The sequence below is a fragment of the Haemorhous mexicanus genome, chromosome 3, assembly GCF_027477595.1.
Source record: "Haemorhous mexicanus isolate bHaeMex1 chromosome 3, bHaeMex1.pri, whole genome shotgun sequence".
NCBI lineage: Eukaryota > Metazoa > Chordata > Aves > Passeriformes > Fringillidae > Haemorhous > Haemorhous mexicanus.
Window position 1 is genome coordinate 90,919,170 of NC_082343.1, and position 25,617 is coordinate 90,944,786.

Sequence of the window (25,617 nt, forward strand, 5' to 3'; positions counted from 1 at the left end):
AAGCCTGGAAGGAAGAGAGGGGCGCAGGAGAAAGTTTTCTGATTTTGTCCTAATGTATCACCTGATATATCTTACTTCATTTCATTAATAGATTAACTTAAAATTGTCCAAGTCAAGTTTATTTTGCTGTGATAAGTGATCTTAAGAGATCTCCCAATCTTTATATTGACCCATATGCTTTTTCATCCTACTTTCTTCCCATCTTCTTTTTAGGAAGAGAAGTTGTGTGAGAGTCTGGCAGTCAACCAAGGTCAACCCAACACAAAGTCACATATTTATCATTTGTAGGATGTAAGACTTTAAAGAATTTCACTGCTTTTGACTCAGACACGCAATATCAGCATGGTACTACAATAACAGGTTGCAAATCCACATGCACCTCAATTATAGGAAAACGTATTTTGCATGTGAAATGCATATCTGTAGCCCAGTGTTGTGGGATCAAAAAAATCCCAATAATTGCCATGCAGAAATTTCCATTGTTTTTTCCTAAACTACAAAATTTCCCTATCCCTGATGTAAAACTCTCAGAATATTAGCTCCAAATCTTTATTCCATGTATGTTACCTGTGAAGCCAGACTCTGGTGTAATAGATGTGTGCTAGCTAACACAGCTGCATGGCACATCTTCCAGACAGAAGTCTGGCAGAATTACCTCCCAAGGCCTTTTGCTCACAGACTCCAGTTATGCATCCCAGACTTTTATTTAAAGAACAATTCCCTCCACTAGAGCTCTGATGAGATGTATCTTGTTTCTGATAACAGGGTTCAGGTTTTTGTTGGTTTGATTTTCTTTTTTTCTGTAATATTATACAGTCTTTGATTCAAATTCTTTAATCTCATCCCTGTTTTAACATATGACAGTGTCATTCACTTAGTTCTCCAACAAGAACCTTCACTTCGAAGTGCTTAAAACCCAGGTGCTGATCTACAGAATAAAAAAAACAGCAGAGAAATTTTTCAGCTTTCTTTTTGGCACTCTCATCTCTCCATTCTTCATTTCCCAGCAGAATAATTAGCCTTTATTTCTAGGAGACCATTTATCTTCATGTGAGACCTTCTGTCTTCTTGAGTTCCCTGACTACAAAGATGATCACCAAAGCAGGAACATTCCTACCCCTTCTTTGCTCTCTGACTCTTGAGGCATGCGTAGTCAGGATAAATTTTGTGATTCCTAGTGGGGAGCTGTTTCTATAGTCCAGAGACCTGGCAGGACTTATTTAGCTCTCTGAAATCCCTCTGCTATCCAGACACAATGGTGATGATGAGAATTCACAAAATCTAAATTATATGAGAAAAAAAACCCTCCCCTATGGATTAAGTGTACTGTCAGCTTGTTTCAAGAATAGAGGAATCCAGGTACCAGAGGACACATAAGGCCAAAGTGTGATTTACCAAATTTACAGGGGGTACAGCTTATTTTGTGCCCTTTCTTCCTTGGATTTGTCCTCCAGCACTTGCAGTGCTGCAGCTGTAGTAGTCAGGATTTTCTGTTCCTTAGCAATAGAGCAACAAGCAATCAAACTCCTCTATCCCAGTTGCAGTTATATCCTGATAAAAATGTTTATACCATGCATTAGTACTCTGGAACCAAGGACTAGAATCAAAGATTATTCCTTTCCCAAACGCACGATGCCCAGTGTAGACATAGGTTTGTACATTTTTTTACACACAGGTCACAAAGCTTTAATTCTCTGCTGAATCCTGACAGAGTTTCATCAGAGAAGTAAGAGGGCATCTTCATGATTTTTACTATTGATTCATGTATTCTTCTTAGAGTAGTAGGCTTCAAGCTGTCAAATTCAGACTTGTGTTCCTGAAGTGGATCTATTACTATTTAGAAGCACTGGTAGGTACCTGTTCTGAGAAAAAGACCACCATATAGACCAGCATAAATTTTGCAGTCATGAGTTATTTTCATAAATGACAAAGAGGCATGGCTAAATCAACCAGGTACTTCATATTTCTTCAGTATAGACTGCATTAGGAATGGATTGAGGCCAACCCTACAGAAAAGGACTTGGGGTATACCAGTGGGTGAAAAATTAGACATGAGATGAAAATGTGCATTCATAATCCTGAAAGGCAACTGTATCCAGGACTGCATAAAAAGACACATGACCAGCAGATTGAGAGAAGTGATTCTTCCCAGTACCACACTTGTGAGACCTTGCATTGCACACCAAAAACAGCTCTGGGGCCCCTAGCACAACATGGACCTGTTAGAGTGGGTCCAAAGGAGGACCGCAAAAACAGTCAGAGAAACCATTTCTATAAAGAGAGACTGAGAGTTGATATTGTGTAGCCTGGCCAAGTGAAGGTTCTGGAGAGACTTAATTGATATTTAAAGGGGGTCTATAAGAAAAATGGGGAGAGATTTTTAACCAAGACTCCTAGGAATAGGAGAAGAAATAATGGTTTTAAAACTGAATGAAGATTGATTTTGACCAGATATTAGATTAGATATTAAGAACAAAGTATTTAATGTGAGGGTGATGAGACACTGGAACAGGTTGCCCAGCAAAGTTGTGGATGCCCCATCATTGGAAACATTCAAGGCTGGGTATAATGGGACTTTGAGCCATGTGCAATGGTGAAAGTAGTCCCTGCCCACAGCAAGGCAGCTGAAGTAGATGATATTTAAAGATCACATCTGGACAAGGTATAATACATTTTTCCAGAAATAACTAACACATTTTACTGCTTTAAATGTCAATTTGTAATTCGTGCCAAGCTTTTATGTGGAATGGGGCCTACAGTAAAAAGGGGACTGTAGTAAAGGGGACTACAGTATTTTAATCAAGAAATGCTGTAAGGTGGTGTTGTCGTTGCAATTCATGGGATTTTTTTCTCAGCTGAAAATTTTAGCCAGTCATCTTCACCAATAATTTCAGCCTATTAAAAACCATATTTGTACCAGAAAATCAAATCTTGACTCTGCTTTTCTGTTCTTCCTACTTAAGAATTTAATAAAGCCCATTTCAGCTTTTGAAGATCAACCATCAATCAAGTTTTAAATAGTGTGATACCATAGTGCAAAGTGAAAGTTTACTATATTGATATGGAGCTTTAGAATACTCTGGAGCTGCCAGAGATTCACAAAGCAATTAGCCAATAATGTTAAGAAGTAATGGCTAATTTAACTAATCCTTAATGAAGCCTACTAATGCTGTCAGGATTGATGAGTCCAGTGAGATTTTGTGCAAAAACACATTAAAGTAAGGGTCTTAATCTCATTTTGTCAGATTAATCACTATCCTAAATGATAGTGTTTCTTTCTGCTGATATAAAAAAATATCTATTTTCTTCTTCCTCAAATTTCTTAAAGGTGTAAGTATGTGTAGTTGAACATGGATTTTATGTCTGAAGAAACATATTCTGGTGGTCATCCATTCTTATAAAGTAGGTAAAGTATATTTGCATGTCATAATCATGGGGACAAATAACAGTATTGTGCATGTTACAGTTATTTTATTCTTAAATGAATCATTAGGATTCAATGAAAATATGAGATATTAAAATAATACTAAACAAAAAAGTACTCTAGAGGAGAATTAGCACCACAAAATAATAAAGCATAGGAAAAATAATATCTTATAGACAGAAGCCTGAAAGTTGTAGTCTGAGGGATTAACACCTTTTGAAATTTCTTTTATTAATAAAGTCATGTGTGCCTTTACAAGCTGTTTGGTTTTTCCCACACAGCTCATGTGACAGCATAGAAATCCTTCCTCTAGAAAGCTCTGTACCCACTGTGTGTATTTCACTTGCTTCCAAAGTGAATTTCCAAGTTCACAAATTCAGGTAATGCATCAGACACAGATTAACAGATAACAAAAGCTCCAATAAAGATCTGTATTCCACACTGCATATATACATGCATACTGAGACGCCAAGGGGATTCTCCCTAAAAGGAAGACTTCCATCTGGTAGGTATATTTGAAAGAATTATGCAAAGATGACCTTGGAAGGCTTCATCAAAGACCCCTGGTGACTCCCGAAGACCCCTGAATTGGGGAGGCGTAAGCACAGTGCAAAAGAACTATCTAATAACCATGAGATCATACTATGTAAATTAACTCTGGCGTGTTATGTGATGATGCTATAGCGACATAAAAACACTAAGAAATACCTCCTGTATAAATATACCACAGCACGTGACAAAGGTCAGTGAGTTAGGTGGAGATATCCCCCTCACCACCAGTGGTGCAACAAACAAGCACCTGAACTATAGACATCAGTCTACAGGGATTTATTTACAGTCTATCTTTCAGGGGTCAGAATAATTAAAGGTATGGAAAAAAGCCAATATTAGTCATTAAAGTCTAAATGAAATAAAATTGACTCAAATGAAAGCCTTATATAAAACATTGTAACCATTATTCAAATAAATATAAACAATACCACTGTAGGAAAACAGAGCTCGAATAGTCTAAGCTAGTAATTTCTGTAACAAAGGACATGCTAATAAAATAAGAAGCTTCAAAGTAAATTTGGCCTGTCACAGCAAGAACACAACAACATTGTAAGCACTTATTCTCTCCACAAAGAGAAATTGCTATAAAAGTATCACATGCAAATTATAGGGACATATTATATTGAAGATATTTATTATTAGAGTTGTTGCTTTGCATAAGATACCAAAGGATACAATTGGAAAACATCCTTACTTCCTGTTCATAAACAATTTATGTATTATAACATTGTTAGGAGCCAATGAGTTTTTTTATATCTCAACTATGGTTTTCAGAGGCATGTGGGAGAGGGGTTGCAGATGTGTCACGTCCAGGAGGCAGCAAGGAGAAGATGGAGTAATGCCTTGTATCTGGGAGGATGTTGCCTGGCCACCATGTCATGTCTCGCATGGGAAAGGCAGTCAGCAGGGAACACTGAAGACACTGTACCCCCGAGATGCTCTCCAGTCAGATGGCAAAAGGTCTCTGCCAATGGACTGCACTAGGACATTGGACTGGGCCAATGGTCTCCTGTCAGCACGCAGGCTTTGGGAAGAGCCAGGCCATAAAAAGTAACTGCACCCATGCTTTGTGGGCTGCAATGTCCTTCACCTTTTGACTCTTTGGGAGCTTTTCAAACTTGCTTTTGCAGTCCTGCCTTTTGACTCTCCTGCCCTCGCTGGCTCTTGCTTGCCCTTGAGTCGGTCCTGCCTCCCTCTGTCCCTGACCAGCACCCTGCCTGCTCCATCTCTGCATCCCTGCCTGATGCACCTGTGATCCAGTTGCCCCAAACCAGCCCACCTCCCATCCTCACCATGACCTGTCCAGGCTCCTGGCCCTCATGCCCGATCTCCCCTCACCTCGTGTTCGGCCACTTGTTGCCACAGGAGCTGTGCCCAGGCAGGCAGCATGCAAAGTCCCATCTTGGAACACCAACTGCACTCCCTGACCGCCGGTGGTAAAGCCCTCTTCTTCCCCCTCCCTCTGCCATTTTTCTTTCTCTTGCTCTGCCTTTTCTGGCCCTTTTCAATGGGGTAACTCCCTTTTATTTTGCTCTTTTGTTACCAATAAATGGTTCTTTGATACAATGCTTGCCTCATTTGGCTTAATTTTGTTGCCAACCATCCATTATTAAATGAACTCCTTGCAGTTTCCCACAGTGGAAAGCGACAAATGTTAAAAGTGTATTTCAGTGTTTCTTATATTTTAAGTGTTTCTGGATTGTTAACTCATGGCTTCCTGTAATTACATAGTGAATTCATCCTCTTCTGAGAAAATTTAGGAAGATTTTTTCAACAATGATGCTTATGTGAGCACTGTCACACTTAAGCAGAAATTTACACAAAATTCAGAACTGTTGATTTTAAAAGGAAAACTTTCAGATATCTCAGGACCATGGTCAAAATGTGATATTTTTATAATATTATTTCAGGTTTTCACACCTTAAGAAATCCTTATATTCAAATGAGAAATATTTGCACACCAGAAGATAATTAGAAACAACATTCTGTTTCTTCTAGTTAATCAAAATAAGTGCTGTCAGGTTTTTTATATTTCGCATTGTCTACCTCTCCTTTTATGCTCTCGGACATAAGTAAATTCAGTTTTTGTTTTATAATGGTGTCATTGAAACAAATAAAACAAGCAAAACCCAGACTAACTATGTAACTCTCTGAATAATGAAACACCAAGGTGAACAAGATCTGTAGGATGGGATGGCATCCAGAGGGAGCTAGAGAAATGCACTTATGGGAATGTCCTGAAGTTTTGTGATATCAAATGCATAGTGTTGCACCTGGGTCAGGACAACCCTTGCTATCAGCACAGGCTGAGGGATGTACACATCAAGAGCAGCTCTGCCCAGAGGGGCTTGTGGTGGATGACTGGCAATGTGCACTCCTGGGCTGCATCCAAAGCAGCATGGCCAGCAGGGCGAGGGAGGTGATCCTGCCCCTCCACTCCAGGCTTATGAGACCCAACCTGCAGTGTTGAACCCAGCTCTGGGGTCCCCAGCACAGGAAGGACATGGACCTGTTTGAGTCTAGAGGAAGGCCATTAAGTGGATTAGAGGGGATGGAGCACCTCTCCCATGAATAAAAGCTAAGGGAATTGGGATTGCTCAGGAAAAGAGTAGGCTTCAAGTGCCCTAATTGCAGCCTTCCAGCACCTGAATGGAGCCTACATAAAAGATTGAGAGAGAGGTTTCACACGAGCATGGAGTGGCAAGAAGTGGGAATGGCTTCAAACTGAAAGAGGGTTTTAGATTAGGTATTAGGGAGAAATTCTTTCCAGACGGTGAGGCACTGGAATAGGTTGCCCATGGTAGCAAATGTTTAATGCCAGGTTAGATGGGGTCTGAGCACCCTGGTATAGTGAAAGGTGTCCCTGCCCATAGGAGGGAGGTTGGAAGTAGATGACCTTTAAGGTTCCTACCAGTCCAGGCCATTCCATGATTATGATGATTCTGGGAGTCTATGAATTTGGACTTTTGCTGATATGAGGGAGGTAACTGAAAGGATAAAGGTGAGAAAATATGTGGGTTTACAAAAAGACAGTTTAGTATGTAAAGTCAAAGCTGTACATGCAAGCAAAGCAAAACAAGAAATTTACCCACTGCTTCTCATTAGCAGGCAAATGTTCAGCCATCCCCAGAGAGAAAAATTCCAATATGCATAAAGGCTTCTTGGGAAAACAAATACCCTCACTATGAACATCCTCCATTTCTCCTAAGATGTCAACTTTGCAATAACCTTATATACTCATTATTTTCTATATACACCTTAGTAATGTCATTGATACTTTTATGTATTTATATGAGAGAACTATATGCTGCCTTTAAGATTCTACTTTATCACCTGGTATGATCAAACCCTTAATTGAATAACACTAGTTGCAGGTTTGAAAAAAAAATTAAAAAAAAAAAAAAATAGAGAAAACCACAATGCTTTTGGTATTATATGTCAATAAATATTTAAAACTGACAATCTTGGGTTTTAACTTAAGTAATGTTATATATGTAATGTAGCGTAAATAGTGTAATCTTATGGGAAAATATAGGTAGAAAGGAAATAGCAAGAATATAAAAAGAAGCACAGTTGATCATTGTTTCAGTGATTTAGGGACAGTTTCTAAGAAGCTCTTTCATGAAAGACTGAGAAAATTTGCTAGAAAACAGGAATATTTTTTAATGTGTTTCTGAGATATAGATAAAATATTTGAGTTTTCTTCACTGTAAAAGTAAAAAGTTTGGACCTTAACATTTATACAACAATACTTATTTCAACTATATATTTACCTTTTTATATATATTTTCTTTTTCTCACTTCACCTGGAAACTGAAACCACCTCTATCTTACAGGGAAAATGGAAATAAAAAAATCAGAGAAACTCTTTCTTTTCTGTAACTATGTGAATAAAAGTTTTCTCAAGACCCGTACTTCCATTTTTGAGCCTGACCACTAAGAAAAAGTTTGTTTTCATATGCCTATTTATTGAAGAATTGGAGATTTTTTGTTAGTAATTTTTGGGTTTAGTTTTGTATTTTGGTTTGCTTTTTTATGTCCAGATTTCAAAATGCAGGAATTTAGATAACTGAAATTGTTTTGATATAAATTATTTAGGTTGTATTTAAATGTGTTCTACAATTCTGATAAAACTCAATGAAACAGCATATTAAAAATTTCAGTGTTTATACATACCTAAGGGAAGATAGAGAATCCAGCAGTGAAATGGTTGCTGTTGCAGTAAAACAGATACTTTTCCAGTGAGAATTATAATAGACGTTGTTTGCTGTTCTCCTGCAGCAGATTCCTACAAGGCAGTCTTTTACACTGATGACTGCTGACTTTAAAAAAAAATCAAGAGCACACAGTGTATTCTTTTCAGTTCTTCAGATAAGAAATTTCCAGATATGGACAAGTCCATATCTTCTTTATTTACTGCAGTGAGCAGTTCATGTTTGTTTTTTCTCTAATGGAAACTAAATTAATATATCACATATCTTTTCTTCTGATAATTATGCATATGTTCAGAATTTTACCCTTGAATAACTTCCATATTGCACATACGATTGCAAGCTGACAGCTTGTTTAACGAAACACAATTGCAGTTCGGCTGGAAATCTCATTTCTAAATGACAATGTAATGAAACATTTGCAGGGCAGTTTTTGGGTTACTTTGCTTTAGGTTTAACTTTGAAATGACTGATTGAAGATCAGATTTACATACTTCTTAATCACAGCTAATGAGTTGAATAAAGACTTTTATTTTCTCCTAATTTATGCTTAGTATGGGAAGTATTTTTCTTATGTTCATTTAGAGTAAAATTTAAATAGCTATTTCCAGGCTACAAGATTCAGTTTTATTTATCTGATAGATTGTTTTCCAAAAATAGCATATTTGCCTGCATGAGACCAAAAAGAAGTCAATATTTTTTAATATATTATTTTTAGGATCAGATTCAGAATAGTTAAATCATTTTAAGTTACTGGTTGGTTGTCCTCTTGTAGGAAAAAATGTCACCTTTTGATCCGTTCTTTCTGTGTAGGATACTCATTCAGATCCCCCACATTTATGTCTTCTACTAAGCTGAGTTCTCTATCACAAGGCATCCCTACCAAGGTCAATGGATTTTTGCAAGGCAATATTACAATCTGTTCCCTTTATGACTCAGTCATGATAAACTGTTCTAAGAAAGTGTAAAGAGAAAAGTACAAGAAGTCTTTCTGATCTCTGCTTCCTACTACACTGTTCAAAGACACTAGAACAGTAACACAGACTCAAGAAGTAACAGGATTCCTTCATTTGGGCTACATCCACATATGTACAGGACCAAGAATGCAATATCTTAAAATCACTGGAAATTATTTTGAATAGTTGACTTACTTTAGTGATGCACTCATCCCTTGGCTATGGCAATTTAGTACATGAGTGGCTTGTGGTTGGTTGGAAGATTTCTTTTATTTGGCCTGTCACATACCGCAGATCTTTGCTGCTACCTGTGCAAATGAGTCAGAAACTTTTTTCCCACAACACTTTTTATACACACAAAGCAAAGCTTTTGGTAATTTTGTTTGCAGTCATCTATGACTTCAGAAAGGTTGATCGATTTATTACAATAAAAGTGTTTGCAATATTTATAAATACTGTATTCTACCTTTTTTTTTTTTTTTTTTTGTCTTTTATATATTATGGACCCAATGGCCTATTATTGAAAGATGCCTTTCATGCCTTTCACATGGAAAATAAATTCTTCAGTTTAATTTTGGGTAGTTTACTTCCAGGTGAAACACCTAAAATCAAATTTTAAATTAAATATCATTTTGCTTTCTTTTGCATTTTCATATTTTTCTTATGCTATGATCTAATGAAGATACCAGGCCTTTGAAACATCTTTAAATGAAATTCAGGCCTATCAATGGAATTGCTACTATCTCTCATAATAGTCAAATTTCCTTTCCATGAGTAGAGTGGTACAAGGACTTTAACTTCTTTTTATTTTTGGTATTAATTGCCGCTTAAAGGTTTCTGAATCACTGAGAGCAGCCCAGGAGGCCTTGGGTAATAGGATGCTTATTCCACAGGAAGAAACCCCACTGCGAGCCCACCCAGCTGGTGCTGGGAGCCATGGTAGTGCCTGACACCACAGCAAATGCTGCTCTGCATTGCTTCAGAGCCCCTGAAATTAGTTCCACCATAGATTACAGGGAAGATGAGGCCCTAAGAACCAGATTTCTGTAGACTGGGGATGACTAGTTATTACTAAATAATAAAATAATTTAGATTTTCCAGGATCAAATTAAAGGCATATTTAGATCTAGGTGATAAACAACAAATAGCTTACATGTAATTTAATCTCTGACCAGTACCTGAAGAGTGTCACAGAACCCAAAACGCTATTACATTGCTGCAATCATTGCCTGGTTTTATCACACAAAGGTTTCTTGGAAGTCTGTAGCCATTTCTGACCCATGATACTGACAAACTTCCTACTAATTATTCATTCCATTATCATAAGCTACATAAAACAGAAATAAAGTAGAGGGTATAAGTGAAATTTAGAAAGAAGAAAATAATTTTAAAATGTAACCATCTAAAAAATTTAGGAAGTGAAACTGAAAAGACATTTCAAATTTAACTATAAAGCTAGTGACCCGAAATTCTTTGATGTTATATATCAATAAACGCTTTAGTTTTAGTCTTAATAGTAAAATATATCTCTATTGTATGGAGGTGACCAAATATTCATCAATGTAACTGTTTTTTGAAAAGCATTATTGAAAAGTAAAATACAAATATTACCATACTGTTTTCCTCTAGTCAGAGAAAGGATTAAATGCATTAAATTTATTTCAACTCACTCCTAGTGAATGACTCCATGAATGTAATAAATTTTCATACATCCAAAGTATAATATCAGCAGTTAGGAAGCCTTTATTTAACACAGATTCTTTCATTGCATACCTATGTAAAACATGAACTAAATTCCATAAACAATGAAGCTTTTAAAAAAGGGTTAAAATTTTGATGCATACTTCCATTAAAAATTCTGCAAGTTGGGGTCTTTAATAGTAGCTAAAGTCTCAAGGTAAATGTTCAGGTTAAAAAATTATGTTTAACAGAACTGAGGAGTGAGCTAAGTACATGTAGAAAGGGAAAAGATTTTATCTTATTTTGTCTTCTGATCGGGAACAAGTAACCTGTGAGATCTGGTTCTCCCCTCAGGGAAAGTGAAGACTTGCATTGTGGGGTTTTTTTGTGGTCCGCATCACCATATTTTTGAGGTACTTCATCTGAAAAAAGGTCAAGGCTTTTCTTTGCCTAGACAAGTTAAAATTCTTAGTGTATTTCTCAGATACTGAAATACCAGAGTCTCAGAGGCCAAATGTGGCAATTTTTCATCCACAAGAAAAATGTATTGAGATATACCTTCCTGAGACAGAATTTAACAACAACCCTTTGTAACTTTGTATTATAGTGGTAAGATTTTAAATTTCCTTTATCTAACATCATGCAGAAAGATAGCATTATTACTCATTCCTGGATCCTTTGGTTTATATGTCACTAATCTTTGGCTAGATGTTCTATGCACTGCTATCCCTATAAGTAGTTCAGCTGGCTACAGCAGGGTGCTAATAACATTAGGTCGTGGGTTAAAGCCCCATGTAGGTCATTTACTTAAGAGTTGGACTTCATCACCACAGGTCCCTTCCAACTCAGAATATTCTGCAAAATGCCACCATTTTAAGAAGAAGATATTGTCCTATTTTAACTACAAGCTGCACAGAAATTAATTTCACACAGAAAAAGGAGAGATTCTGAATTAAAAACTAACTAGTCCATGAACTATTTTAAATACTGATTTTTCACTATTGTAAAATTATTGGCAAATCATTTTTTTCCTAATTTAGAGTTAAATTTTTGAACCTAGGGTCTTTGAATGAGTTTTCTCTCAGGTATGTATATTTTTATCTTCCAGCCTCCAGGCTGTGGGATTTGTAATGTCTTTTTCTCTCCATATACTCTAAGAAACCCAATCAATAAAATAATCCATTTATATTCTTAACCATATCACTCAATCCCAAAGATAGCAGCATTGGAAGTCTTCACATTCTTGAAAATTATTTTTATCAATCACATTCTTGAAAAGAATTTATATCAATAACATTCATTCTTAACCTCCATACCTTGGTGCCTCCTATTAGTTAGCATTGTAATAGCTAAGAAACATCCATATTTAGCATGTTTGTGATAAAAATAATCGAAAACAAATAGCTTTAAAAATATTCATCTGTTTGAATGGTTTTTGGTGGATCAACATGTCCTTATAAATGTCTAGTGAGGAAAAATCCATAATGCATGTAGGCAATCTATCACAGGTTTTCAAAATAGCTTATGTCTTTCCTAATCTCTACCTAAAATCTCATTTGATGCCATTTACATCCATTACTTCCAGTTCACCTAACTGTGGGTATGCAAAACACTTTAATTTTTATCTTTGGTTTTTGCAACCATATTTTTGTATATTTGAAAAAGGTTATAACCTCCTTCTTGCCTCTCCACCCATGCAAGTCCAAATGCTTTCAGACTGTTCTTGTAAATTACATTTTTATAGCCCTGTATTTCCCCAGCTGATCTACACATTAGAGACAGAGTATACACTATAATTTAACAAGTTCAGTACAGAAAAACTCTCACCCTTACAGACACCACAAAATTGCACACCTCAACCTAATATTTATCTTTTTTTCAGAAGAGCAAACTAGTTCAATAGTAGTTCACCACCGTTTACTTTGTATCTTAATCCCCAAATCCTGCTCTGGTGATTGCAATCTACCCTCACGCTGCCCTTCCAGTTTCTGAAATAATTTGTTCCCTAAGTGCAGATTTATGCCATTGACTTATTGCACCTTTTTCTTCATAACAGTTTTCCAGTCTCAAAATGATTGAAATTCTACTCCAGTCCTGAAACTGAAATTTCCTCAATTGTGGTGATGTATACAGTTGTAATAAATATTAATAGAGTACTGAATAGTATTGAAAAGTGTGGGATAGAACCCAGGGGAAGAGCATCTCGGTAGGTGCTTTCAGTTTAAAGTGAACCATTGATGACACTTTCTAAATACAGTTTTTCATCTATCAGATCTAGATTAGTTGTACTCTTTGTCAAGGAATAATTTTTGAAAATTCTAAAGTGCTATGATATAATCAAATGGACAAAAGGTTTGTCAGTCCACAGGTAATGTAAACCATATTTTTAAAGTGTGTATTTTCTCTTCCTGTCTGATGGCTTATGGTTTAGATTTTGAAACTGTGTAGGTCTCAACTGAAGCAATTTCATATTCATATGCAGTATAACAGTACAAATGTATTCATTTTGTCATAGAGACTATTGTTTTTTCATAAATATCCTTATTTCTATAGATTAAATTTATAAAGTTTTTGACAAAAATGAAAAAAATCCAATAACTTTAAAAACATTTTACTGCACTGAAATTACTCCTTTCAATACTTTAAGTAATGAAAAACAAGGCATGTGTCTAGACTTTTCCACTTACAGGAAAATATGTAAATGGCATAGCAACTGTATTGAATTACAAACCCAGCTAGTAATGAAAGAAGAACTTTTGGGACCATTTTAGCAAGTAAAGATTTTAGGAAAAAAATAATATAAAGTGCTTTTCTGTAACAGAAATCATGTCAGAGTTTTTACTGTATTTGAGTATTACTTACAAAGAACTCATTATGGCAAAAGAAACCCTAAAGCAAATAAAAAAACTTATAATATTGTGTATTTACATGGTACAGTTCTGGAATAAATTACAGAAACTTTAACTATTATCAAATTTAAATTAAAAATTGCATTAGTTCAAGAACATGCATTACCATATAATTGTATTTCCCTTTCTTTTCTTATCCTTTCCTAACAGTTGAAATATAATTTCCGCAGTATTTTACTCAAAGAAGAAAATAATCACAGTTGTTTGTTTTTTGACAAAAAGAATACTTGAAAATGCCTTGAAGCTTAAACTAAGAAAACTAAGAAAACAGCAAAATTAATTTACAGTGTAAATGACAGTATATTCTCACTGCACACATCCAAAATGTCAGGAAAGAAGGATCCAAAGGATATGTCCTCTGATGATAGATGCAGGAGATCTGAGAGAAAATATGAGGATGGATAGACAGCAGCAGTAGGATCCTCTCATCTGGGTGACCACAGGTCAACAGGCCTGATTCAGCCCAGCTGCTTTGCCAAGAGCACTTCACTCTGTGCTATTACATCCTACACTCATTGCAGCCCTCAGACAGTTTAATGATTGGCAGAGCTTGGTTCATGAACTGAAATGGGCAGATGTTCTCTATTTATTTTCTGTCTATTTTTATGGATTTGCAATTTTACATATTTGTCCTTTTCAATAAATGGTGTTGATTACAAAGTGTCTTACCCTGTGAAATAGAAAAACAGAAAAGCAGAGTTGAAAATTGGTTCTACAGCTTTAAACAGTTTTAAAAGAATTTTCAATCACATGTACCCCTTTTAAATTCAGAGACATATGTCATATGCAACACCATTTAGCAGCATGTCTAATATTACTGCAAATACTCAAGGACAGGTTGATTGAGAGCTTTGAGCAACCTTGACACCTAGGGAAAGCTGTCCTGTGGTGGTGTCTGGGGGAATGGGGTTAGACTAGATGAACTTTAAGAAGATCCCTTCTGACCCACATCATTTTATGATGCTATGACTTTTATGACTGCAATACAACTTGTCTTAGTGTGCAGCCTTGAGTGAATCATGATACAGTTTTGGAGAGTGCTTTCATGCATACTTAGCTCTAACACTTCAGTTTTGGTTTTTTTTTTTTTATTTTCCAAGCTCATAACAGCTATTGTATAGTCCCCTATAGGATGCACAATTATATATCCTGAAATCCATGTTTAACTTTTTGAACATTTCTTTGGAAGTAAGCACATCTTATCTTAGCAGTGGTAAGTATTGTGTCATTTAAAATATTTTGCAGGCAGCATCCACAAAACTGCCTCTACAGACTGCTATGACTCAATATCTTCCAGGTTACTTGCTTAAAAAAAATCTTCTGAAAAACTCTTCATGTTCAGAGAATGGTTTCCTCTGCTCTGAAGGACTCTTACAATCTTAAAGAAACTTTGTGACTGGAAAAGTGGAGTTCAACCATTTTACTGTTGGTACAATCTTCTGAATGTACACATGCAATAACCAACATTTTGCCCCTAATATTTTAGCCCAGGAGGACTGAAATCATCATTTAGCATTTCAATCACTGTGTTCAGTGAAAAATGTGTTTTCAGTAATATATATATCATAGTATGATATACCTCAATTACTTTTACCTCAACCACCAAATTGCTGTTTTTCCTTTTGAATTCTTATTTGCTTTTTTGTGTGTAATCAGCTTTTTCTTGAAATGAACATGACAATTTCCATAGGAATTACAAGGAATTACAAATACCTGTGTGTGTCACAGCTAGAGTTCAGAAGGTGAAATAAGACTTAAGTGAAACTAAACTATTTTGTAATTACTTTCAGTACCAGGCCCCCTCTCCTGGAAAACACAGGAATTCTTCACATTCAGCTCGATGAATTTTGCACTCTTAAGTTTTGGAGTTATGCAAAGGAGAGCAGAAGCTGTTGGCAGTTTTTAAATAAAACATAATAATCACATTATATAATTGTACAATTTATCTATTTATTGATCTATGGTTTTTAAATCACTAAAGAATGTCATTTTATGTATCCCAAAAACCACCTGTAATCTAAGGTCTATTTAGAAAAATGGTTGCTTTTTTGTAATGCTTATGGGGATTTGAACTTTTATATCCTAGGAAATTTCCAAGTTGTAGTCTTCAGTGGAACTGTTATTTATTCTCCTTACACCTGTCATAGGTTTTTCAAAGAACTACTTCCTTTTCCTTCCTATAATACTAAATGATTGTGAGAGTTAAAAGAAAAGCAAAAACCAACCAAACAACAAATGTAGCACCTGTCAGATGGCTGTTACATTTACAAAGTTTGATATTTTACCTGAACACAATTTAAGTCAGAACTTTGAACAAGTATTTCTACAGTTAGCATACCCATTGCCCATAATTACACATTTTTATACCCAGAATTTATCAAATTATTACATATTCTAAAGACAAAAACCTCAATGGCTGCAGATATAGAACCTGGCTGAAAACACACAAGTGTGTGTTGAACCTCTAGGAGAAAGGGTTACTCTGCGGAGTACTGGCTGAGGTGTTTGGTCTCTGATCTCCTGATCCAAAGGACAGGTCTTTACTACCTATTTGATGGGACTCACAAGTAGAGATATTACCCTACAATACCTCATATTTTTTCAATTGAAGCAGACAAGGAAAGTTTCACATTCAAAGAAAATTTTATAAGTGAAGGCACAAATAAATTTACAAGTGAATTATTTGTTTATGAAACTGAATTTTTTTCAGGCATAACAGAAAATCTAGGATGAATAAATAACTCTTGTAGAAAAGTAGAGTTTGGAGTTATACCACTTCACAGAATAATGGACAGATTGTGATTTATATTCAATAAATTTTTTGTCCCTATGCAAATCTATACATGCTTATGTTAAAAGTGTAAGTCTTTAAATCCTCAGACAATGCATTACCTTAGATATCTTCATTGCATCTTTGAATGGGAAGAATAATTTTTGTAGACATAGATCTGATAAAAGTAAAAATTGTATTAGTGTGATATGACAAGAAAATAACTGGCTGGATCTATGCATTACATTTTTCTTTTTCACTCCTTTTTTTCCCTTCCCTTCACCCCTTTTTGAGGATGTTATAGGAATCTTTCTTTGTACTAGCACAGAATCACTGAGTAGTCTGAGTTTGAAGGGACTCAGAAGGATCATCAAGTCCAGCTCCTAAATGAATGGTCCATTTGAAGATCAAAACTATGACTTTTGCATTCTTAGCATCATGCTCTGACCCATGACTAAAGTCAGGGTCATGTTCTTCAAGTGTGTGTAACTGTAAATGTCACGTAAATATTTCACTCAGATTAAAGACATAGCAGGGAATCAGATCATCTAAAGCTGTGTTATCCCACTCTCATACTTAGTGGAGTCTTACTGAAACTCTAAATGGCCATGTGCCATTCCTCCCTTCTGAATCCGAAACAAAATTTTTCTGATAATGGGAGAGTGTTGAAAATTAAATACATGCTTATCAGTGTTTTCTAAGTCTATGACTGTCAAAATAAGATTCATCTACTCATTTGGAAAACTTGAACATTTTCCTAATGTGATGGTTAGTTTTCTATTTTAACCATTAATTGTTCTGTTGTAACTTTTATACTTACTGAGCTTTTGGGGTTATCTGCCTTTCAACTTTTGTGTAGTATATGTTTTATGGACATTGCCCTCTTGCTTGCCCCTGAATAAAAATCTTCACATGTTAGGTCACAGTTTCCACAAACATCTCAACTTCAGAACCATTTTAGATTTGCTTTAGTCAGGAGCTTCTTTTGTACAATTTAAGTAGAGTTTTTATACACTAATCTGTCTTTCAAGATTCTTTCAAACCTTCCCCAAACTAATGTTATTCGGACCTTTATATTTTCTTTTTTCTTATTCTTTTTCTCTTTCTTTGTATTTTTCTTTCTCTTTGTCTTTTTCACTCCTGGATAATTTTATTTTATTTTATTTTATTTTATTTTATTTTATTTTATTTTATTTTATTTTATTTTATTTTATTTATTTCTCTATACAAAGGCATCTGTGTTAACTGTGGTTCTCTTAAAACACAGAACCTTATGATGTAAGTTTTTCTGGTGATAAACTCTCCTACAAAATACATTTCTTTTTTTTCCCCTTTTTTTGTGAATATTGTTCTCTGTGAAGTTTTGAATGTGCATTGGTAACTGTTTGACTTGACACCATTGCTATCAGTGAAAGAGGAATTTATTTATATTTTGCTGTATCAGTTACTTAGAAGTATTTCTTCAGTGTCTTCAGTGTAAAGGATACAGGTTAAATCTCATCTCTACTGCCAAAACCATGAGTATTCCCTGAACTGAATGGCTGTTTTATTTCAAGATCAAAGTGATCTGAAGCAATCTAAGTCTGGCCTAGAAACATTAATAGAGTCCTGGAGTCCTACCAGTGGCCATCTGACACTGACATTTAGAATCAATTACCTCGTGGAGCTATCTCCTGTAAGAAGAGAGAAATTCTGAAGTCACACAACAAAATTCTACTCTATTTTTGTGATACTCAATAGAATATAAAACAGGAGTAAAAGGATTGCTAATTAGATGGATGCCTAGAAACTTTCCCTGTTTATTGGGCAGATTATTGTAGAAAACAAAATTTCTATGTTGTAGGGTTTTATCCTTTAGATTCTTTTCTTGTAAAAATGTTTGTACAAACACTTGTAAATGGACCAGATCAAATATTTTATATTCACTGATATGGCAAATCCAAATCTGTTGAAGAAAAAATATACTTTCATGTTCATCAAGGTTCTGTAGTTTTTAACTTAGAAATTATATATAACAAATTTAGTGTCTAATTTCTGCTTTTGCTTGATGTTTCCAGTAGTAATAATCAAATTAAAAGATTAAACAATTACCTGTAAATTACCAAACATTTAAAAACATGACAGCTTATGTATATGTATGCATGGCTAACCTAGATAAAATATTAGAAGGAGAAAGATAAAAAATAAATATATGAATGGAAAAGTTGAAGCTTTTGCCTAGTTGAAGCTTTATTTGAAAACACAACTGTTAAGGCTGGACAGAATGGGAAATAAAGTAATGTAAGAAAGTGTACCTTTGGCCACTTCTTCCTTCTCTCTCTGATCATATTTGCTTTATCTTTGCAGAAAACACTGGCAGACACCTCAGCCTAAAGCTGTCCTTGAATAAACAATCATAATGTGTACTACAACTTCATGTTAGAGATGTTATTTTCTGTCTTGGAAGAGAAATTGTAATTTTTTTAGATTTGTCTTGCAAATGTTAAACTCACAGGAAAAAAAAAAATCATCTGAAAAAGAAAAGAAAAAGAAAGAAAAGAAAAAGTCAGTCAGGATAAAGTTGAAAAAATTTACTAAAACCACCCCTGCCCCTCACATTTTAATAATGCAGCTTGGGACTTAAAACTTTCACACTGAAGATAAAAACCCTAGCCTTGATTCTCTCTAATTTTTGAGAAGAATTGATTCACATGCATTTAATTTCTGTATTCTACTAGATAGAAATCTTTACTCCCATGCAAACATGGCTTCTATTTGTGTTTGGATATTTGTGAGCTGTGGCAGCCAAAAGTAAACAGAGGTAACTACACTTTAGAGAAATTCAATGTTTCAGTATAAAATTGTATCCAAAAGCATTCAGCATTTCAAATGTAATCAGTTAATTACACTAATGTTAATTTTTGTGTTTCCATATATCTGCACTTCATAGTAAATGCCTGTAAAGTATCACTATCACTATTTGTGTTCTGACACCTTTTAAGCAAAATATTAAACAGGAAAATTCAGTAGGGAGAGTCAATGCAAACTTCAACATTGTAAAGCAAAGCACATAGTGAAAATTTTTCAGAATATTATGACACTGGAATTACAGTTTTCAGTATGTAGCAAGTGAAACCCAAATCCCTTTTTTTGGAATTTGAACAGAATAACTTCTATAAATTTTCAATTATTTACTCATCCAGATCTCTTTTTAAAGGGACTTTCCCGAAACCAACAACATTAGCTTAGGATTTAGAGTCTAAGGAGCTGTGAGTGAGAATTTTATTTTTATATATATATATATATATATATATATATAGATATATATATATATATTATATATATATATATATATAAAATCTTTGAAATAAAATCTGGAGAGAAACTTTTTTTAAAATAAGACTGTTAATCAGTATATTTGGATATAAATTTTTCAAACTCTTTTCATCATATATATGTATTGTATATGCAGAGCTGGTTTATGCAATGGATTATGTGAGGCACCCTCTGCCCTCTGTGCATCTTTTACATTCCCAAGGTGCTGTAGGAATACTGCCTTGGGCTTGAAACCAAGGTGGTTCACTTACTCATCTCACATCTCTAATCATGATCTTTATCATCATCTTTAATTTCTGTTAGGTATACGAGCAAAAAATAAAATGCTGCTAGTCTTGCACTTTTTTACAAAACACCTTATACCATTTCCTTATTAAAAGCTTCCTAAAGTCTCTTTATCCTTTCATGTTACTTCTTCAAAGATTTAATATACTTTAACTAAATGTGTTTTCTACTTAGTGATAAGCAACTACTATTCGTTATATTCACCAGGCTTTCTACCAATCTGTTTTGCTGTAGGATTTAGCAACAAATTCCTAACAATTAAAGATCAATTACGATGTCCTTGCAGGGAAACTTCACATGTAGGTTTCTAATTTAAACACATGTAATCAATTTTCTGTGATCCTTTGACTTTCCCTTCTAATCAACTTCTACTTATCAGTGGACAAACTTCTAATGGATGATAGAAAAGTTGCCTGGAATTTAGAAAAGATGCACTGAACAGCAGCACCACATCTACATAATGGTGACCTAAATCTAAATTCTGGGGTTTTTTTCCAAAAAAATGCAGTTGTAGCTGAAGAAATTTGTTTATGGCAATAAATTGAGTTTTACAAAAAAAAAAAAAAATTGGAAAATAAAATTAAATAGTAGAATGTCTTTATGAGCCAGTCTTTTGTGAGGGGTGCCTCTTCATGAGAGTCATAGTTTAGAAACAAATCCATTTCCCCATTATCTTCTCCAAAACCCTGGTGTGCCATGTAGTCTGCTTCCAGTCTACTAAGGCTGAGTTCCTTTTAGCTAAACATAACATGGAAGAGTGATTCCAGGAGATTATATCTAATGGACACCAACTGCTGACAACCACTGGCTTCATAGGACCAAACCAGAAACTGTTTAAACTAAGTCTCAAATGTGGATAATGTAGATACCAGTTCTACCAGTAAAGTTGTCTATTTCCACCTAAAGTGAGAAAACACAAGAGAAAAAAATATTTTTTCGTGCCCTCTGGCATGAATATTCTGAAAGAAAATACTATCTGGGAAAAAAAAGCAAACCATCAAACATGCTTTTCAAATACTAAGCTAATCCAATTTGATATAGGATTTCACTGGAAGTATGATCTTAATATTATAACATGAATATCAGTTAAACTATATATCTGCACAGTTTCTATGAGAAGTGTATTGAAATGCCATTGCCATCCTATTGACATATATTATTAAGACATAAACTAAAAAGTAGATTTTTATTTTATACTGTAGCAGTTACTTTTCCATAGACAATGACACAACTTGTGATATAGGACTTTACACATGGGAATGATGAGGTATCCCTTATTGCTCAGAATCCCCCAAGTACAGCACAAGAGAAAAAATGTACTTTGATAAACACTGGAGTGAGCCCAGGAAACAATGAGACTGGTCGGTCTGAAGGGAAGCAGTGTCACAGATTCATGGAAGTATTTAATACTAGTAGGGAAGACCCCTTGGAACAAGAGGAGTGGTGACCATGGTTAGGCACTGCCAAGCATCACCTCGTGGCAGCCCCAGCCTTGCCTGGGCCAGATCCAGCACCCAGCCAGACTCCATGGCACCCACCAGGCTCCAGGGTGGAAGGGGAAGTCTCCTCCAGGTTCACAGGGGATCACGTGGGGCCACATGTCCATGCTGGTGCCTTAGCGTGGTGCTAGTCAGAAATACTGTGGTGGTTAGTTAGAAATATATTTTGAAATTTCTAGATGTATAATAACATTTTCCTACTCTCTGGGATTGTGCATTATTGGTAGAATTGCTGATGAAACGGAATATGTAGTCTGCCAGATAATTTTGTGTGGTTTACTACCTCTCTGGTCCTGATCTGATTTGAGCTATGTGAATTGAACAATTTTTCTCTATGACAACAATGAAGTGGCTTAATTATAGGAGCTTAGAGTGGGAGAAACTGAAGAAGAGTTTGTTTATAAATTTTACCAATGAGTGATAAATGTTGATATCATACCCATACAGATGTAGAAGTTGACCTTTCATGATTTTGTGACGGATTATGGGTAAGAAGAGAAAGGAAACAAAAATAACTCATTCTCTATATGATAAGGGAATGAAAGCCAGTTGAGAGATCTAAAGAAGTTAAAGATTTTAAGCTAATGAAAGCCAATCTTTCTAATATGATAGTAGCTAAATGGAAAACTGAAACAATTATCATTAACATTTTTCACTTTGCCTTCATTTTTTGATTCATTAAAAGCTGTGTTTTTTTGACAAGAAAGGATTTAGTTGAAAAATATCTAACTGGATCTATTATTGTAAGAAGAATGGATTTGCTATGGTTTTACAATTTTCATATAAATGTTGGATTTCATTTTCTCCCCTTTGAGTTTGCCAGCAAAACACACAAACTCAATATTTTCCCTAAATTTTAATATGTTACTGCCAAATACTTGAATATATATTAATTAGTCCTAAATTATGGATATCTAGTGGTCCCTGAAATTTTTGCTGAGATCATTCCCAAGGGTTTGTAAATTCTAACAGTGTAACAGTTCCAATTTTCTAGTTTAGGTTTCAGTTTAAGATATTGAAATGGATTCTTTTATCCTCCATAGCTGTTTTTTTTTTAGCCCACTCTGAAGAATATTAAAATTCTGGTTCTAGTGAAGATTCTTTGCTTTAAATCAGAGAATTATATTCCTAAATCTAGATTCACTTGAAGTCCCCAAAGATTACTTTCAATTTAGTGAATACCCTACTCTTATCTCTAATTTTTGCCTATCAACAGCAATGTTAATAAGCAGCTGAGGTAAATTATTTCACATGATTCCTCTGTTTGCTTTAGACAGACCGAAACGTTTAGAGCCCTATTTTATGAGAGATAAATTTTCCTTAAGATCCATTTATCTGCTAATTTATAAAGTACTAAAATGTTTTAAACAGCTTTTTAAGTTTAGACTATAGCCAAGATCTTGATTTTTATGAGTCACCATCTGGATATCAAATTTGTACATAATATTTGAATTTTCTCTTAGAAAACTAAAACTGTGGAAGTCTTCTTGTTTTGTGGAGTTTCTTGTTGACATTTAAAGTTGATCTTCTAAATTTCAGATCTGTGCCATACACAACAGAGAACAATAGCCAGTAGTACTAGAAAGGGATTTTCCACAGTCTCAAAACCAAAAAACCAACCAACCAAAAAAAAAAAAACCAGCAAAAACCAAAGTAACAACAACAAACCACTTAAAAAAATCCACCACAACAAAAAAACAACCAACCAAAATAACCCAAAAAAGCCTTCTAATATCACACATCCAGTCAAAATTTCCATTTTTTTATTTAAAAAAAATAAATACCCAGGGAATTGTTGTATTTAAGTATTCCTTGTCTGACTGTTGTCATGCACATTATTTTAAAACTGTGTCTTATTTGCTGATGGTTATCAGACACATAATGTTCCTTCCCTGATTTCCTTAATAACAAGATATACAAGCCCACAAGGAGCAGGAGCTGTGAGGGTGAATCCTGCAATCTTTCCATTATTCTGGGGTAATTAATTTGGAATGAGACATTGCCAGTACTCTACCATTATGAATTTAAGTCTTGGTTTGAGTTCATGTCCTAACTTTATTATTTTGAAATGCATGAAACAACAATTATAAAGCCCTCTTTCAGGGTGATTCTGAAAAAGTGTTGTAAAATCTGCTTTGCATGTAAAAATCTTAGGTTTTCTTTGTCTCAATTGAACAGTATTGTACTTCATGGGACCTCCTGGGACAAAATAGTATTTTTCACTCCTGCTTCTTGTTATAACTATCTGATCAATTACCCTAAAAAGCTTTTGCTGAAAACTCAAGACAAATATTTATATATGATATTTTGATAAACAGTGAAAAATGTAATTTTCCTAAAGAAATGTTAACCCTCTTCCACAGAACTTCCTTTAAAACAGTGTAATTACAGTACCTTTACTTTTGAAATAAAGAACAAGGATTTTTAAATTAAATTGCACCTCATTTTATCTTCTTTGGTTAATTCCTTTGAGTTTGGGATACTTTTCTCAAATTCTTAAACATAAATATGGTACTTTCTAAACAGTCAAAGATTATAGTACCTGAACATTCTTTTTTTTTTTTTTTTCATGAAAATACATTTTTTCCTTCATATCTGGGCTATACTGTCTAGGTGTTCTGTTTATATGTTAAAATAGTTAACTACTCCAGCTGAGGCATGGGAATAAATACCTTTGTAACAACTAACAAGAAAATAAGGTAGATATTATTTTGAGAAACTGTGTGAAAGGATTTATTTCATAAGGGGTTTTTTTAATTGTCTTATTTACTGTGCACTTTCACTAAACTTCACATCCATTTGCTTGTCTGAATATCTGGAAAAATTGCCCTGACTTAAAAGAAAGTACAGATTACTGAAGCCTAGGTATTGCTCAAGTTTTTGATGTACAATTTAATTGCTTATTTTCTAGTAATTCCTTGAAAAGTTTTAGCTGTCAGGAACGCTGTCTGTTTCTTTTTATTTGAGTAATTGGGTATTTTAGTTTCCAGAGGCAATTAATAGATGAATAGATATGGATTTAGTTCTCTATTTTTTTTTTTCTTTATTACACTGATATTATAAAGGATATAAAATGTAATTGAAAAATTTTCTATGGAAAATTGCCCACGAGACCATATCTTTCCATGGTGGGTGATAAATTTGTATCTTTTGTATCGTTGTACATTCTATGTTGTAAAACATGTTCATTGGTAACCAGCATTTCATTTCTAATTTTATTCTATGCTACACATTAAAAAATCCTGATCTTTAAATAAATGTTTGGAACCATCAAAAGTGAATTCAATGCCAAAGCTTCTATGAAAATTTGGAATCTCAGATATTTCTGCAAATTAAGCATTCCGATTGTCTAGACAATGAAACACTTCTACTGAAAATTTTCATTTTATAATGTGAGCTGTTTGACCATATCTCTTACTCAACTTGATAAACAGTGCTGATTGACTCTGAAAGTCATAAAAATGATGTGATTGTAGAATATTTCCTCAGTAGGTATTGATAGGACCTTTAGGTCTAACATATTGGATTACTCAACTGAAAGAAGAGACAAAAAATTTATAATCTTAGGTCTCAAATATCCACCTGCTTCAATCTATCTCATATTTAAGTGCTTTTTGACTTACAGTCTCTTTTACATTGCATGTAATTCTCACATAATTTTTTGCAGTGATACTATGGTTGAAGTGACTAAAAATGACCACCTGACAATAATATTATTTAGAAAGAGTACTTCTATACATTTTATTATACATGTCATATATTCCACATGATGCTTATGAATTTTATTTTCCTTCCATTCTTATCAATGTAAAGTCTAGCCTTGTAGCATTATCATTGTAATGAGCTACATTTTTCAAATAAGTTTCAAGGATTTTCAAAGACCTGAAATACTTTTGCCATTGCAAAATATTTATCAACTCTTTTAGACCTTGGGGGTTTTTTTGTCAGTTTGTTTATTTTTACCATTCCAGGTCTCCCTCCTCTCTTCCTCGAAGAACTCTAATGTCTCCCCTCCA